The sequence below is a fragment of the Euprymna scolopes genome, chromosome 15 (genome assembly GCF_053919585.1).
Source record: "Euprymna scolopes isolate OS-2025 chromosome 15, ASM5391958v1, whole genome shotgun sequence".
NCBI classification, from domain to species: Eukaryota; Metazoa; Mollusca; class Cephalopoda; order Sepiida; family Sepiolidae; genus Euprymna; species Euprymna scolopes.
This window is the reverse complement of record NC_136496.1, coordinates 123,156,602-123,172,938: the sequence shown is the minus strand read 5'-3', so window position 1 is coordinate 123,172,938 and position 16,337 is coordinate 123,156,602.

Below are 16,337 nucleotides of genomic sequence, written 5' to 3'. Positions count from 1 at the left end.
CAAGTTTATTGCTTGTTGCCTGAGGCGCCCCGACCGGGGAATGCCGACGGGGTTACTCAGGCAATTTTTAAAATTGCAGGAGTGCCCCTCCTTTAGGGGAGCCTGCTGGGTTACCACTTTCCGGCCTTGTGCCACATTTTGCTGAGTGGACAGCAAATAAATATAATCCATTTCAAATGGATAGTACCAGTCAAGGATCCGTCACTTGACAATCAGCCCAACAGGTGAGGGGCCGGAGACCGGCCCAGCACCTGTTGGACTGAGGTACACCGCCTGGGTAATACCTAGGAGGTCCACCCTCCCAGGCCTTGCCACCGGGCTTTCCGGTGGGGCAAGTTTATTGCTTGTTGCCTGAGGCGCCCCGACCGGGGAATGCCGACGGGGTTACTCAGGCAATTTTTAAAATTGCAGGAGTGCCCCTCCTTTAGGGGAGCCTGCTGGGTTACCACTTTCCGGCCTTGTGCCACATTTTGCTGAGTGGACAGCAAATAAATATAATCCATTTCAAATGGATAGTACCAGTCAAGGATCCGTCACTTGACACTCAGACCAACAGGTGAGGGGCCGGGGACCGGCCCAGCACCTGTTGGACTGAGGTACACCGCCTGGGTAATACCTAGGAGGTCCACCCTCCCAGGCCTTGCCACCGGGCTTTCCGGTGGGGCAAGTTTATTGCTTGCTGCCTGAGGCGCCCCGACCGGGGAATGCCGACGGGGTTACTCAGGCAATTTTTAAAATTGCAGGAGTGCCCCTCCTTTAGGGGAGCCTGCTAGGTTACCACTTTCCGGCCTTGTGCCACATTTTGCTGAGTGGACAGCAAATAAATATAATCCATTTCAAATGGATAGTACCAGTCAAGGATCCGTCACTTGACACTCAGCTCAACAGGTGAGGGGCCGGAGACCGGCCCAGCACCTGTTGGACTGAGGTACACCGCCTGGGTAATACCTAGGAGGTCCACCCTCCCAGGCCTTGCCACTGGGCTTTCCGGTGGGGCAAGTTTATTGCTTGCTGCCTGAGGCGCCCCGACCGGGGAATGCCGACGGGGTTACTCAGGCAATTTTTAAAATTGCAGGAGTGCCCCTCCTTTAGGGGAGCCTGCTGGGTTACCACTTTCCGGCCTTGTGCCACATTTTGCTGAGTGGACAGCAAATAAATATAATCCATTTCAAATGGATAGTACCAGTCAAGGATCCGTCACTTGACACTCAGACCAACAGGTGAGGGGCCGGGGACCGGCCCAGCACCTGTTGGACTGAGGTACACCGCCTGGGTAATACCTAGGAGGTCCACCCTCCCAGGCCTTGCCACCGGGCTTTCCGGTGGGGCAAGTTTATTGCTTGCTGCCTGAGGCGCCCCGACCGGGGAATGCCGACGGGGTTACTCAGGCAATTTTTAAAATTGCAGGAGTGCCCCTCCTTTAGGGGAGCCTGCTAGGTTACCACTTTCCGGCCTTGTGCCACATTTTGCTGAGTGGACAGCAAATAAATATAATCCATTTCAAATGGATAGTACCAGTCAAGGATCCGTCACTTGACACTCAGCTCAACAGGTGAGGGGCCGGAGACCGGCCCAGCACCTGTTGGACTGAGGTACACCGCCTGGGTAATACCTAGGAGGTCCACCCTCCCAGGCCTTGCCACTGGGCTTTCCGGTGGGGCAAGTTTATTGCTTGCTGCCTGAGGCGCCCCGACCGGGGAATGCCGACGGGGTTACTCAGGCAATTTTTAAAATTGCAGGAGTGCCCCTCCTTTAGGGGAGCCTGCTGGGTTACCACTTTCCGGCCTTGTGCCACATTTTGCTGAGTGGACAGCAAATAAATATAATCCATTTTAAATGTGGAAATTGATGAATCGCACAGGTAAGAAATTCATTTTTATACTATGAAAAGGTTAGTAATTACAATTAAGAATAGGAAATTGGGAAAAAAAATTTTTGTAACTTGTCTTCTTCCTAAGATTAAGGGTGGTGGTGTTTGATCAACACTGCTGGGGAGCCATGATGTAATACACTGTTTTGTTTTTAAATCCCCGAAACAGTGTTTCATGGTAAACAACTGATGATCCCTTAAAAAATATAAAAATTGGTATTATAGTAAATTTGAGAGTTGATGCTGTGATTGCAGGTGATTAAATGACTTACTGACTAGATGTTTTTTTTTAATGAATGATAAAAAATAATTTTTTGTGTGGTTTCAAATGTTAAAAACTTCAAAGACTATATATATATATATATATATATATATATATATATATTGGAGGGAATTAGAACTGGAGTCTAAGGACCTCAACAGTGAATGGGTGTAATTTTGTTGCTGGGCGGGTTTGTCGGGCGTATAGACGTCGAGCCGGTACAAGTGCATATTCCATTAAAATATTTGTAAAACAGGCACAGAGATGCAACATTACGGCGATGGGACAGACGTTTGAGCTTAGTTGACAAAGTGGGACCTATTAGATTGAAGACTCTTTAGGAATAACTATTTGAGAGAGGCATTCTGTTCGGAATGAATGCAATAATTTATAAACGAGAATAAAATATATACATATCTTTATGCAACGCCGTCGGAAATGCTGTAGTGCGAAAGCTTTCTTTTTGGAAGTATTCGCTTAAGGTCCTTATACAACTCTAGTGGCAACGGAAAATTAAGAGAAAATAGTTGTAATTTAAGTTGTCGCTGGAGAAAGAAAAAGGAAAACAAGGGATCGAAATCTAGTGAGCAGAAACTCATTTTAGATTTTGACTTTTATCTTTTTGTTTATTAAACTGGTTATTCAAACTCAGTCTAAGAGGCGAAGCCAGGATGAGGCAGTTAGCATTGCCAAGTCGACTGAACCGGCCCCTGTCGAATATTGCTCAAGAGTCTGTTCTCGGCCCCTTTTTTTTGTAAAAAATCTAAACGTGGATTCCATGCTCACAGCTTCTTTCCTAGATCTACCCGCTCGTGGAACTCAATCCTACTGGTCTCCTTTCCAGCTGTCTACAACATCGTCGTCTTCAAGTCCAACGTAAACAAGTTTTTATTGAACTGTCCTCGCAAATAATCTGATTATATAAAATTTCTACCACAAACGATTACTACGCTACTGTCACAATAACTACAATACACACATTAACCCTTATCCTCGAGTGGCCTCCCGGCCTTTATATGTGGTAACCCCTTTGTAAAAAAAAAGACCAAGATAAGAGAAACCATACTCAGGGAGTAGCTTTTTGCATATGATGCAACTATTGCCTTCCACTCGGAGGAGAAACTGATATATATTTAAATGCGTGTAACCTGTTTAACAAAAAGAAAACACAGGTTTTGAATCAAGCAACACCAGCAGCGCCTGTTATATCCATCAACGGAGTGAACCTGGAAGTAATAAATAAATTCCAGTGCTTGAGCTCAATAATAATAGACACTCTCTCACTAAAAAACGAAATAGGAATTCGATGACGCATCTCTGCTTCTGACGCACAGTCATTGCAAGTGTGGCTTCCTTAAAGTTGCCCATCGTCAATATCTGCAACAGAGAGGTGAAACTTTTAGGTCATGAATGCATGAGTTTATTCATCATAATAATAGACACTCTCTCATTAGAAAACGAAATCAATAAGAAGATTGGAAAAGCCAATGTATGGAGTATTGTTGCCACATTTCGGCTAGTGCATCTGCTACTAGTCTTTCCCTCTTAGACAGGGTTCAAGAGATTCACCAACCTAATTGGTCCTGCATTGTCGACGAAATGTTGCATCCCTCTATCTGTTTTACAAGTATTGTAATGGTGGAGGTTCCGACGAACTACAAGCTCTTGTGCCCCCCTCGACGGAAATACACCCGCCAAACCCGAAAAGCAGCAAAATCCCACCCCTACATAGTAGAAATCTCTAGATGTAAGAAAACATTCTACTCTTATAGTTTCTTCCGTAGGATTGCTAGACTTTGGAATTCCTTTCTGGATTCCTACTTCCCTGACTGAACTGACATGCAGAAGTTAAGTATAATGTAAACAGACATCTTGCTGCTCAAATCCCTACAAAGTACTCCTACAAATTATGTACTACATCAAAGTGGAACTGTGCCTTGTTTGAGATGAAAATGCATTAATAATAATAATAATAATAATAATAATAATAATAATAATAATAATATTTATTCGCTTTTTACAAATTGTTTCACCACAAATTAACACGTTTTAATTTCAGTTTTTGTTTAATCATGTTTTCTTTTTATCTTTTTTTTTTCTTTGTGTGTCGTTGTTGTTGTTTTAAAGTTTTCCGGAGTTTTTTTATTCAAAAAATTTAGTGCAAACCTCAGCAATTAACTTCCGTTAGACAATAAGGCCATACAAATTGTACAAAAGAAAGCATGATTTTGTTTTTCTTTATTTGATTTTTATTTTAAACATGTTTCTAATTTAAATATATATATATATATATATATATATATATATATATATATATATATATATATATATATATATATGGTCGTACAAACGTAAAACCTATTTTTACCTCAAAAGTTGAAGAGCTACGAAAACAGAAGTGGTATCATTAAAACAAGCGAGCTTTCGTGCTCCATAATTTATTTCCCTACATAGTCAGTACCATTCTCAGTGCATTTTTGCCGAGAATTCAATGGCGCATCTCTGATTCTGACGCACGGTCATTGCAAGAGTTGCTCCCTTAGAGTTTCCCATCGTCAATATCTGCAACAGAGAGATGAAACTTTTAGGTCATGAATGCATGAGTTTAGTCATCATTACAATATAGAGGCTGTGTAAGCTTTCTGAGGGCACCTTAAAGACTTTTAGAAAAACAGAAAATGAAACTGTTAAGTTGCGTCAATTTACAATTTCTTGTACCAAAACAAATAAATATTATATTAATCAACGTTTTATGCTGTGCATATTCTTCTTCAGCTACTATCACTGACACAATTCGAGTTCGAAAGCTATTACAAGTTTTGATCAAGTCGTCTTTATGTATGTACTCTATTGCTCGGGCTATTAGTTCCATTAGAGAGGATTTGGTGTTATGGGAATGATTATTAATTCCCCTTTACAACGACGCCCGACACGTAATAACCCAAAGGTCTGGTGAGTTAGGAGGCCATGAGTTTGGTATGATATGGGCATGAAAATTCTCGGCAAATCAGTCCTTGGTTTTGAGAGATTTATGAGATGGTGCCAAATCTGGTTTAAGACATCGGCCCTTCCATTAGCTATGTTGTCTATCCAAAGCTTAACAATGGTCTTGACATAGGCATCTGTATGAACTCTAAGGTCCATCGGAAAAAATGAAGAGGCTAACAACACTGAAAATAGCTATTTTTGAAATATTTTGAAATAATGTTTAAATTATTGTCCAAATTTTTACGAAACAGTGGTAACACATAAAGAAATACACCGTATGATGTTCTTATTTTATACTTTTTGTCTTGATTTTTGCAAAAATATTATATATATATAGATATATATATAATCTATTACTAATAGAGATTTGATATATATATATATATATATATATATATATATATATATATATATATATATACTAGACTAGACTACCCGTGACCCGTTGAGTCAATATGTTATATTAGCTATGGAATTCATGTATGAGTGTGACACTTGTGACGTAAAGAAAATAGTTTTTTTTTTTGCATAACAGAAACATTTCTATGAAAGTATGAAAATGAAAATGAAAAATCACGGACGGATTACTCAAACATGAAAAAAAAATTCTCCCTATTTGTGTAAAGTTACCTATTTTTCCGAATAATCGCTCAAAAATCGAAAATTAAATTTAGCAGCAAAAACGCACATGAACCTACCGATGAGAAATATAAGAATGAAAAACCCATATTGGAATCCTTCGACCAAGTTATAGAAACTTAAAATCTAAAAAAAAATAATTAATAAAACCTGAAGCAAAAAAATAAAACCTAAATAAATAAACTAAAATAAAACTAATATTGAAACAGGTTAGTAAATATGTCAACAAATTCACCGTTCTTACACAACTATTTTGTATCTAGAAATGTAAACAAAAAATAAAAAAAGGAAGGAAAAGGGACGGGTAGAGAGTAGTAGTAGTAGTAGTAGTAGTAGTAGTAGTAGTAGTAGTAGTAGTAGTAGACTTGGCTTTACTACAATTGTTCTTATGTTTGTCAACGGGTTAAAGTTGCTTAGTTGTAAGAAAATAGCGACAGTATAGTTGTAATAAAGAATAGTTGCATGTTAAATAATAATTTCGAAATAATAACCTTAATATTTCAGTGCGCAGGTCAAAATCTGCAAAAGAAGCGATTTGTATTTATTTGTTTACATTGTTATGGGTTAATGTTTATGCACGCTTGCGCCACCGGATGTCGTAAACCGGAAAGTGGGTTACATCACTCGTTACAAGGTCATTTGAGTTTTATATATATATATATATATATATATATATATATATATATATATAATAGAGACTTGATATCTGCCTTTCTAAGGCCGAGTCTGCACTATTATTTTTATATCCAAAGCCAAAACTATGGCTTCTACTATTAATGGAGATTTGTGTAACTATACTGTTCACATCTTTTATTTTTCAGTTCATTTTGCTATACTTTTTCAAACTAAATTTTACCTTTCCATACTTAATTCAACGGTAGGTGAAGAGTATAAGTTAAAGCTTCCACGGTGGAAAATCAGGAAAGTGGGATTTCAAGACCCATTCTATTTTGCAAAAAATGCCTGAACAGGCCCATCGGCATTCCATGATAGGTGCGTTTTTGCGATTAGCAAATAACTAACCCGCCGTTGATTATATTATTGGAACATCTGCATGTCTCCACTTCTTGACTTGACTGTTTCTCCTCGATTCGTATTTAAATAATATAATCCAGCTATTCTTTGTTCTCTAAAACCAATCTTTTTCAATTACGTCATTGTTCAAAATTAGCCTATTGTTACGGGTGCGGTGGCTAATCACAACGCCGTAACACAGTATTTGCTATCGTAAGCAAGAGTAGGGAAAAAGGTTTTGAGGGAGAGTTATAAAAATACAAGAAGCAGATATTTTATATAAAAATAGGGAATTTATTAAAGACACAAAACATACCAAAACAAGATAGGCTGACAGAAATATTTATGAAAGTAATATTTAAACAGGACAAAAGGGGATGAACACAATATTAAAATATGAGGGAAAAAGAGTAACAAGAGGAAGGTAATTATAGTGGGGAAAACTAGGCAAAGCAATAATCTATTCTCGGAACTTAATATATAATATGATATTCAAGACGTTTGGTCAAATGATAAACAAAAGTACTTTACCCTCCGTCGTAGTAATAGGGATGACCAAGTTGGGTAGTAGGTGGATTCTGGTGATAGTGGGTTGAGGTTAAAGTTCTTACGACGCCTTTGAACAAATCCGCCGGGGAGAAAGGCTGCCTGTGGAAGCTACTAGCTCACTCTTTCTCACTGCCGTTAAGCTGTTACTCCCAGCGTTTTATATTCATAAGGGAGTGTATATTTCTTAGACCTCTTTTTCTTTCCTTTCTTTTCTTCTTCTTCCTAACCTTTCCTAATTCTATTTTTAGGGATGGGGACAACCTGAATGACCCTAGGTTCTGTACCCAGTCCATTCAAGGTCAAAGTTAATACTACGCCTCTTGTTACACTATGATTTAATGTTTATTTTCCATTTACTCTAAATGTTTAATTTGTCTTTATTTAACCTTTCATTATTTGTTTCTAATATTCAATCTATTTCAATTATTATTCTTATGTCATTATCTGTCAAATATTTAATTTGTACATATTTACTTGGCTATGCAAACTGTATATCTAAACTAGCTAACGTACTCAATTCTTCGCCGATTTGTTACATTCCTCCCTTTCATACAAAAAAATCCTATCACACACCTATCGGTCCAAGAAAAGGTAAGACCTCATCTACTATTATTTTTCTGATAGTTTCTCTAATTCTTCCTCCTCATGGGTGTCAAAAACTCTCAGGTACTCACATGCATTTTTCTAGCATATCGACCCCGCCCATTGCTATAAATCACTAACGTTCTGCTCGCAACCAATGATTTTTGGTGTCCAACACGAGAAGGAATTTGGTCTTTATCCGCAAACTTTTACAATCCGGCTACCCAACAGAAACCATTCTCCATTTTCGTCTTGTCTTTTACAATTCAAAGTTTCTCTAAATAATGACTGCCATTTTGTCTGGAACAAGATTTTTATTTTTATTCTGAAACCGAAAATGACTTTTTATTCAAAAGCTACGTTCGTGGATCAAAGCAGAAAATCTTTATTCATAGTACCGCAAGTCGTCAGCCCCCAATTACACAATTCTAATATACTAATTATTCGAACTTCAAAGCTCTGGGTGCTTCAGCACTCCCGGCAGAGACTTTCGGAAAAATTGCACACCTTCCCTATTTATAACCCTTAATTTCGAAGGATAGATCAACCCTTCGACTCTAGAATCGCACTAAACCCCTAACTACTCGACTTACGTCAGAGGTGAGCAATCATTTCCAGTGTCCATGTCGGAACGCCTCATAATACAAAACTAGGGCCATCCCACATGCATACCATTCAGCATGACTTAATATGGTATCTTTTCGTCCACATTGAACGGGAAAAGATAACAAAATATCAGGACCTAAAAAATGATCTAAAAACAACATGGTCTCTGAAAGAAAGAAATATTATACCAATTGTGATAGGAACAACTGGCTTAATAAAAAAGAATCTTCAGAAATACTTAGAAGCAATCCCTGGAAGACCAAGCCGTAACGAAATACAAATAGCAGCCATAAAGGGAACAGCATATATTCTTAAAAGAACCCTCGAATATAAATTTAAATCATAACAGAATCAAGTGTTAGCTCTAGGAGGGATTAGCCCCTTGATCTCTTAAAACTTACTGAAGTTAAATAAATTTAAAATAAAAAAAGCTAAGGTCAAGCGATCTCCAACGTGTGGGCAATTAATCTTATAATTCCTATTTGGAAACACAATTTCAACTCAATAGTTCACCCGTTTTTTTTTGTTTTTTTTTATCCCTTACGTTACACATTCTATTTAGCGTTGTTTTTTTTCTTTCCTTATTCGCAACATAGTCGTCTCTTTTGCCATTATAAACCACCCGCCTTTTCGTACGTGAAGGAAATTTCCCATAGATCCCGCTGCTCTATAATGACAACCAGCCATTCTAGGCTCATACTGCCCGCACAAAATAGTTTTCATGCTCACCGCTTCACCGGAAAAGTTTCAATATATAAAGCCATCGCCAGGGTTCCCCTGAATCATCGTGGAAACATTAAAATATTTTACCGTCTACATCAGATCAATTTCTTCTGATTGTCTACTTTGATCCTATACACTGATCACAAGTTTTAAAATTCGAAGAACCTTCATTACTGTTTCTTTTTTCATTATTGTTTCTTTTTTCATTACTGCTTCTTTTTTCATTACTGTTTCTTTTTTCATTACTGTTTCTTTTTTCATTATTGTTTCTTTGTTCATAACTGTTTCTTTGTTCATTACTGTTTCTTTTTTCATTATTGTTTCTTTTTTCATTATTGTTTCTTTTTCATTATTGTTTCTTTGTTCATTACTGTTTCTTTGTTCATTACTGTTTCTTTTTTCATTATTGTTTCTTTTTTCATTACTGTTTCTTTTTTCATTACTGTTTCCTTTCTCATGGCTGTTTCTTTTTTCATTATTGTTTCTTTTTTCATTATTGTTTCTTTGTTCATAACTGTTTCTTTGTTCATTACTGTTTCTTTTTTCATTACTGTTTCTTTTTTTCATTACTGTTTCTTTTTTCATTACTGTTTCTTTTTTCATTGCTGTTTCTTTTTTCATTATTGTTTCTTTGTTCATAACTGTTTCTTTGTTCATTACTGTTTCTTTTTTTCATTACTGTTTCTTTGTTCATTATTGTTGCTATTTTCATTGCTGTTTCTTTGTTCATTATTGTTTCTTTTTTCATTGCTGATTCTTTTTTCATTATTGTTTCTTTTTTCATTACTGTTTCTTTGTTCATTACTGTTTCTTTTTTCATTACTGTTTCTTTGTTCATTATTGTTTCTTTTTTCATTACTGTTTCTTTTTCATTACTGTTTCTTTGTTCATTATTCTTTCTTTTTTCATTACTGTTTCTTTGTTCATTACTGTTTCTTTTTTCATTACTGTTTCTTTTTTCATTACTGTTTCTTTGTTCATTATTGTTTCTTTTTTCATTACTGTTTCTTTGTTCATTACTGTTTCTTTTTTATTATTGTTTCTTTTTTCATTACTGTTTCTTTTTTCATTATTGTTTCTTTTTTCATTACTGTTTCTTTGTTCATTATTGTTTCTTTTTTCATTACTGTTTCTTTGTTCATTACTGTTTCTTTTTTCATTACTGTTTTTTTTTTCATTACTGTTTCTTTGTTCATAACTGTTTCTTTTTTTCATTACTGTTTCTTTTTTTATTACTGTTTCTTTGTTAATGACTGTTTCTTTGTTCATTACTATTTCTTTTTTCATTATTGTTTCTTTTTTATTATTGTTTCTTTTTTCATTATTGTTTCTTTTTTCATTATTGTTTCTTTGTTCATAACTGTTTCTTTGTTCATTATTGTTTCTTTTTTCATTACTGTTTCTTTTTTTCATTACTGTTTCTTTTTTCATTACTGTTTCTTTTTTCATTATTGTTTCTTTGTTCATTACTTTTTCTTTTTTCATTACTGTTTCTTTTTTTCATTACTGTTTCTTTTTTCATTACTGTTTCTTTGTTCATTACTGTTTCTTTTTTCATTACTGTTTCTTTTTTTCATTACTGTTTCTTTTTTCATTATTGTTTCTTTTTTCATTATTGTTTCTTTTTTCATTATTGTTTCTTTTTCATTATTGTTTCTTTGTTCATTACTGTTTCTTTGTTCATTACTGTTTCTTTTTTCTAAATTTAATTTAATTATTCAAGACAACTACAAAACTATAAACAGAATTGTGACTCCTGACAAAACAACAAAAGAATAAATATATGCAATCTAATTACAAAAACATTACATTACAAACACATCATTCAAGTTCATAAAAATTTCGACATTTCATCAAAACCGGAAAAAACAAAATTTTTCGCTTTTCAAAAAATGACCATTGCTTTTTCTTTTTCTTTTTTTTAGTTTAAAGCTAGAAAGTTCAACAGGAAGAAGAAACATTCTATTTTTCAAAACACACCATTTGACATTACATTGCACGTGCTTGCGTAACATTGTTTTCCATTTCAAAACAATAATTCTTTTTTCATGATTGTCAAAATCTATTAATATTTACCGACAAACGAGAATATTTTTTAATTTCAACGCCATTCAAAATAGAATTGTCACATATACATTTCTACATACTCTTCATTGTCTCTTTTTAAATTAATTTGTCACCTTATTTTTTCGTTGCGCGTATGTTTGCTGACTAGATTTGTACTTTTTTTTACTTCAACCAAATAGAGCCCTTTGTTTTCTTTCTTTTTTCATAGATTTCTTTTTCAATTTGTGTGTGCGTGTGTGTGTGTGGTAGCGTGTGTGTTTGTGTGTGTGTGTGTGTGTGTGTGTGTGTGTGTGTGTGTGTGTGTGTGTGTGTGTGTGTGGGGAAGCCAATCAATTTTGTTTTTTTTTCTTTTTATCCTTACTTCATTTCTTACTCCAAGTTCGAATTCGAACCAGGTCGACAATTTCTTGTGAAACTTTAAGTATCTTTCTTTTATATATATATATATATATATATATATATATATATATATATATATATATATATATATATATATATATATATATATATATATATATATATATATATATTTCACTTCCATGTTCCTATCGCATGCCAAGTTTTTTCTTTTTTCGAACGACCCAGTATCCACACCGGTTGGTTGGTCTGCTGCACGTCCTCGCTTCTGGACGACTGATTCGCCTTAATTCGTATTTGCCTAAAATAATCAAGATCTACTTAGGTATTTCTTTTCCCGTTCCCTTTTTCATTTTCTTTCTTTTTTTGTTCTTCACTCATTTAACTGCCGATAATTTACTTTAATTTTGAATATCACGTGACTGCTCTCTTGATCAATATCTGCTGTAATGTTTTTTTCCCAGGCTTTAATGTATTTATTTGCTTCCCCACCAAAGCAAATTAGGCACAAGGCCGTTTTTAATGTGGGTTAAATACAACCTCCCCTAAAAGTAGGCAAAAAGGGGGAGGCACTCTGGTTACAAAAAATAATAATTGTCCCAGTATAGAGGGTTTCCCCTCCATTGACTGGTACAAATTATCTTAAGTGCAGCATCTGCAGAACAGATACTATACTTTGATCTTGGCCCGAAAGCCAATAACAACAGAAAAAAGGCAAGCCTCTACGGACTATACTTTTGTATAAGCAACATCGCCTGAAGAGATCTCTAGTTACTTGTAACTAGTTGACTGAAACATGCTCATGATGGTGTAGCGACATATTAATGCTTATGCAAAACAAATAAAAAAGTATTTTTATTCGAGTATGAATTAATTTCTTATTGAATGATGGTGCAATTCTAAGTTTAATGGGATGGTTTGAGTAAAATATATGTAAAATAATTCGTACTTAAAAACTAGTTAGCTTTATATATTAAATAGTTTGCTCAAAACAGAATTTTAAATAATAGAAGGGGAAAAGTCGCATATATTTTAGGAAAAATTGAGTTATGGCGCTTGCTTCGTTGATTTAATTGGGTAAATCTTTAAAATTAAATTCAATAATTCTTTTGTCTGGTGCTAGGAAATAGCATAATACATATTCAAAAATATTTATAAGATGAAAATTTGAAAAGGCATCACTTCAATGTGAAGTGAAAACGTGTTTTATTGGCAGTTAAGTTGCTTTGGCGGTAATTTACGTTCGTAAATTATGTTAAGAACTTTTGATTGGCTAATGAATCTAATCAAATTTTATTTTTATTATTATAAATTTTTATTATATATAAATTTTATAAATAGTATCTCCTGGTGTTCTGCTTGCTTTCTTGTTTTTGATTTTGGCAGTAAAACCTATAACATTGTTTAGAAATCAAATATGGCGGCCTAAGATGGCGTCTCCACGTGTACTTTGAATTCAGTTGTTTTTTTATGAGTTTGGTTGTTTTTGTTTTACCGCATATCAACCCTTTTCGGGTTATTTAATGTCGAATCCAAAGAATTTGAAGACATTTTTTTTAATAGAATCTATTTGTTGTTTTCAAGTCGGTTTCTATTCAACCCATAGCTTGGACCCTAGCAGGTACTACCTTTATCATGGAATAGTTGGGACCCTAATAGGTACTACCACTCCAGGTAATTAAAGGGTGGCTCCACACTCCCCAAAGCCCGCAAGCTGGAGCCTCACCATCAGATATAGTTTAAGGTCATATCTAGGACCATTGTTTTTTATGGGAGAGTGTCTATATAAACATTGCCATAAGTAACTGTTTCTTTATTCTTATGTTTTGGCGAACTTTAAATATCTCCGTTTCCTTTTATAAAAAATTTTTCTACGCCAAATCCTTTTTTTCTCATTTCAAGGAAAAATTTTTAATAAAAATAAAAATAAACTTTCCAATGATTTTTCCAATGAGTATATATTTGCCTCTGATGAGTTGCCTGGTCGGTTTTCACTATTCAACAAAACACGCGTAAGAGGTACTTCATAAAAATAGAAATAAAATATGATGATGGGCAATTAAATGCATGTACGGCACAATCACGTTGACACACCGGTTCTCACCATATCACTGAAGTTGAGCATCGTTGAGTCTGGCCAGTACCAGATGGGTGACCATTTGGGAAGGCGAGGCGCTGTATGTACCTTCTGGGAAAGTTGGGCGTGAGGCCAGCACCGTCACCCCGAAAAAAGAACACCTCGCTACAAAAGCATCTACAAAGTTGTGGATGGCCTATGCCCCTCAAGGGGCTCAAGGCTATGGATGGATGGATGGAATTAAATACATTTTCTGGATTAGAATGATAACTAACGATATCTATCTATCTATCTATCTATTTATATTTTCTGCTAGTGTGTGTATATGTATATATATATATATATATATATATATATATATATATATATATATATATATATAAGAACAAATAGTTAATAAAACGTGTTAAAAACACTTTGAAAAAAAAGTTAAAAACATAATTAATTTTAAAAAGGAAACACTAAATAAGTGAGTAATCCTTAATCCGTAGAGTTTCGAAGAAATACTTTCCTTCTCATCAGATGGTAGGATTTAGCAAAATGCGGGATCGGATTTTACTTGTAAAAGTATTTGATGAAACTACATGTAAGTCATAGATCTTACTTGATAACAAAAAATGAAGCAGAGGGAATAGGGTGAATAAAAAAGTGATTTCATGTGAATGGATAGTCTGGTGAAAGGTAAAGTATCCAATGACGGTAAAATCCAAAAATGCAGAATCCAAGAAAGTTGGTTAAATTTCCATTCGCACAAGTAAATTCCAAGGGGATCGCGTAATTGGAAGATGATCCAAAGTAATCCAAAAGGCAGAAATCCGTAGAATAATTCACTAACGGGTACAATGAAAAGGGAATGAATTCCAATAATATTATTAAAAGAAAGATAAAATGTGCGTAAAAAACATGGAAGAAATGTAAAACTCGACTGTCGGGCGAGGCTTAATTAAGAATATATATATATATATATATATATATATATATATATATATATATATTATATATATATAAATCCGTAATCCTGTCTGTTTGTTTGTTTGTTCACAATTTGATTAATATATACAAAACTTCCTGCTGAAAACGGTTATCTATATACATTTTACTTACTATAAGATTTTCTATATAAATAAATAGCATCACGATCAATATATATATACACTATATTGAAGGCAATGTACATAATAGAACTAATTTGCATATTATATTAAAGAAAATCTTTTTAAATAATTCGCTCAATTAAAATTACTGATTATAGTAATGTAATTGATGTAATTGTTCTATTTAAGAGTATTATTTAAAGTTAATTTATTTAAATTATTTTAATTCAAGTTATTTTTTACTATTTGCTAAACTGGCACATTTTAAGTAATTTTCACTGATATTTCACTTCCGGTTATGAACGGATATAGTTTTTAACCAAATCGAGAGATATGGTGATAAAATGATTTTTTTTAATTATTTATTTTCTATAAATGTAAAAGTTACAAATATTGATAAAAAAATAAATAATTAGGCTAAGGATGATTTTATTTTTCGACGAAATATTTTAAATCGTTAGCCCTCTATTAAAGTCTCGGCTATAAATGTCGATTCATTGTAAGGTGTGAGCACGTTTACCAAAAGGTTAAAATTTATTTCCTACGGACGATTTTAAAATCATTTTTCAACTATTCACTTGACTGTCTGAATTTTATTATCGTTTCCATAATACTTTGAAAAAGAAACAAGGTAAAGCAATGCTTTTTATATCAGATATATTCCTACGCGTTTTTTTTTTTTTTTTTTCACTTTTTTTTCTTCGATTTTCTTTTGAGAAAGATCTTATGTTTTCCTGTCTGGGTAATTGATTTAGTTAATAATATATATTTGTGTGGCGGAGTTTCGACGTAATTATGGGGTTTTTTCGGGGGGGAGGGGGTGTCGCTTTATGTCTCAGCGTTACTCAAAGAAAAATAATTGCAGAAGTACAAAAATGCGGGTGTTTTTATCTGTTTAGTACTTCTGCAGTTTACGAACCGTGCTATTTTTTAGATATGATTTGCAAGTGTAATTCAATTTTTGCCGTATCTTTTGTTTATTAAATTTTTATGTGAAAGTCCTTCCTTTATTAAAAATGGGGTACTTTTTATATACACAACCAAGCATAGTTTATCCGCAAAAATCCTAATTTACATTTTTGGGAGCAACACAAACTGAAAACGGACCTGTACAGTTTTTTTTTTCTACGTGATGTAGAACTTTCGTTTACATTTTTACCAGTGGTACAAGAAATGTCGTTTACCCAGAAGTTTTGGTTTCGAACCTGTAATTACATAAATATTAAAAGAATGCCAATTAGTATTGTGTAATACAAATATATCCGTAGCAAAGCTCGGGTAAATCGGCTAATATATATATATATATATGATGCGTTTTTTTGGAAAAAATAAATCCAGCAGAGTGCTCAATTAAAAGGAAAATCCGAAATATAAGAGCGTAATTATATTTTGTGTACAGAAAGTTGTTAGATGAGACAAGTCATTGGTACCGTCGGTTTCAAGCCCGATAATTAGGACCGTTTTAGATATCCTTATCAAGCTCTCTTCGAACATTGGCTGAAGAGAGTT